We start from the raw sequence: 2,762 nt of genomic DNA on the forward strand, positions 1-2,762 counted from the left end.
GAGCGGATTAGCGGTACCGCGATTGGCGCAATCTCTATTTCTCTCAATCGTGGCAGATATTCATATGTACATACCTGTGTACATATGCATGTTTTTGTATTTTTAACTTTTCTCAGATCATACGATCTTACTGTTATCCTAAGCTAGGGCAGTAGTATAAATAGGCTATGTCAGCATTTTGTGGGGAGCTCGTTTTTTAGTTTTTTTCAACAAAGTCGGCAGATGCTGCATATCGCTTTCTAATAAAGTTATTACTTGAACATTATTTTGATGCTGCATATCGCTTTCTAATAAAATTATTACTTAAACATTTTTTGGGGCCCGAGCAGGGACGTCTAAGTGAAAATCAAAGAAAGAATCAAAGAAAGGATAGAGGGTATGTACTCCAAGTTTTGTATTAACAATGCGAAAATTAATAAATGCATAAAGGAAAATGCATTAACGTGCACTGAAATCATCTACTGTGAAGAAGATCATTTTTCTTTGTTTGAGGACAAATACCTACTTTTTAAAGCCTTTCTGTATGATTCTGTACCAACTAGTAACGTGTCGCCAAGCTTATTTCAAAGCACACTCGTCAGTCCTCAAAGGCAAGATATTAATGTTACGACCTTAGGCGATGTTAAGTTATCCAAAATTTCGCTGCCAACATTTTCTGGGCAATATTTAGAATGGGTTCCCTTTCCCGACTTATTTTTGTCACTCGTACACCGTAGTACATTATACAGCAAAGCACAAAAAATTTACTATCTTAAAAATTCAGTCAAAGGTGAGGCAGAGCGTTTAATAAAACATATTTCTTCAAGTGAAGCTAATTACGACCTCGCTTGGAAGACTTTAGAAGATAGGTATCATAACAAGCGTGCTATAGTAGATACTATTCTGCGGAAGCTCTACGCCATTCCTAAGTGTACAAAAGCATCGCCTGCTGCGATCAGAGGAATTCTCGACACAACGAAGGAATGCATTGCTTCTTTAATAAATTTAGATGTTCCAACTACTAACTGGGATCCGTTAATTATACATATAACGGCAGAAAAATTAGATTCCGAAACTAGGAAGGATTGGGAACATACACTCAAAGCCACAAGAGAGATTCCTAAACTATCCGAACTCTATAATTTTCTAGAAACCACTTTCCGGACTTTAGAAACTATTGGCGACTCCGCCACAGTCAAACCGAAATCACCAAGCATTAGTCAACGTTCGAGCGTAAAGGCTTTTAACATCAACAAAGCCATTTTATGCCCTTGTTGCAAACAATCACACCTTCTCTTTAAATGCTGGGTGTTTCGTGCATATTCTATTAAAGAACGCGAGGAGTTTGTTGAGCGCAATTCCATTTGCATAAATTGCTTGACCGAAGGTCACATATAGAAAAACTGTAAATCGCAACATACTTGTCACCTGTGCAAACCAAAACACCATACTCTGCTTCATGGTGCATTATCTAACCAAAAACCTAACATCATACAGCCAACGGAGAAAAACGCCATTACTAATCATCACGTGTCAGCACCCCGGCCACAAACTACTACAAATATTCTTCTCGCCACTGTACTGCTGTACATTAATACACCAAATGGTAAGGTGACAGCGAGAGCATTACTCGATCCAGGCTCGCAGGGCTCTTTTATTACTGAGCGATTGATACAGCTTAACGGAATAAACTGCCGCCCAACACGTCTTCAAATCCATGGAGTTAACCCAACACAAAGTAGCTGTGCAAAAAAATTAACATATTTGCAATTGGATTCTCGAAGCGACCCAAACTTTTCTATCAATATAGAAGCTTTCGTATTGCCAAGTTTATCAACTTGCTTGCCGCAATGCTATATTACTCCACAGCAATTACCATTCAGCACGCCTTTCGATCTAGCTGATCCACAATACTACAAATCACGACCAATTGATTTAATACTGGGTGCTGGTATATGGCTTGATTTTAAAACAGGGTCAATATAAAACAAGCTTCGGGTTGCTATTTCAAGACACGCATTTCGGCTGGGTACTCTCTGGCCCAACGCCTAGTTCTAATAAAGTTACAGCAATTGGCACCAATTTTTGTCACATCGACGATCAACTTAAGCTTTTCTGGGAACAAGAGAATGTAAGCAAAAAGCTATTCTGTCCCCTGAAGAACTTGCATGTGAAAACTACTTTTCTTCTACGTACCAAAGAGGTACTGATGGCCGCTACTGTGTTTCGCTGCCTTTTAAAGCAGAACTAAATGGCAAGCCTCTACCATAATTCGAAAATACTCATCTCGGAGCGATGGCAAGGCTGCGAAATATGGAACGAGCCTTTCTACAAAAGCCCGAATTTTATAAAGAGTACTGCAAATTCATGGATGAATACCTAGAACTCGGCCATATGCGTGAAGTTGGAGAATATCCAAATAACATTGAACACAATTCGTATTTTTTGCCACATCACGGCGTTGAAAAGCTGAGTAGCACAACAACAAAACTACGAGTTGTATTCGATGGCTCATCCAAGTATCGTAATCATCGTTCGCTTAATGAGGAATTGGCTGCAGGGCCTGCACTACAATGCGATTTAGTACAAATTATTTTACGTTGGCGCAAACATAACATTGCCCTGTGTTCTGACATAGAAAAAATGTTCAGGCAAATCGTTGTTATCCCGATACATCAAAAGTACCAACAAATTTTGTGGAGGAAATCAGCAGTTGATCCAGTTAAAATCTACAAGCTTTTAACGGTAACTTATGGTACTACACCTGCTCCCTTTTTATCGGT

Source organism: Rhagoletis pomonella, unplaced genomic scaffold, assembly GCF_013731165.1.
Source record: "Rhagoletis pomonella isolate Grant_MI unplaced genomic scaffold, Rhpom_1.0 Rhpom_scaffold_00815, whole genome shotgun sequence".
Classification (NCBI taxonomy): domain Eukaryota; kingdom Metazoa; phylum Arthropoda; class Insecta; order Diptera; family Tephritidae; genus Rhagoletis; species Rhagoletis pomonella.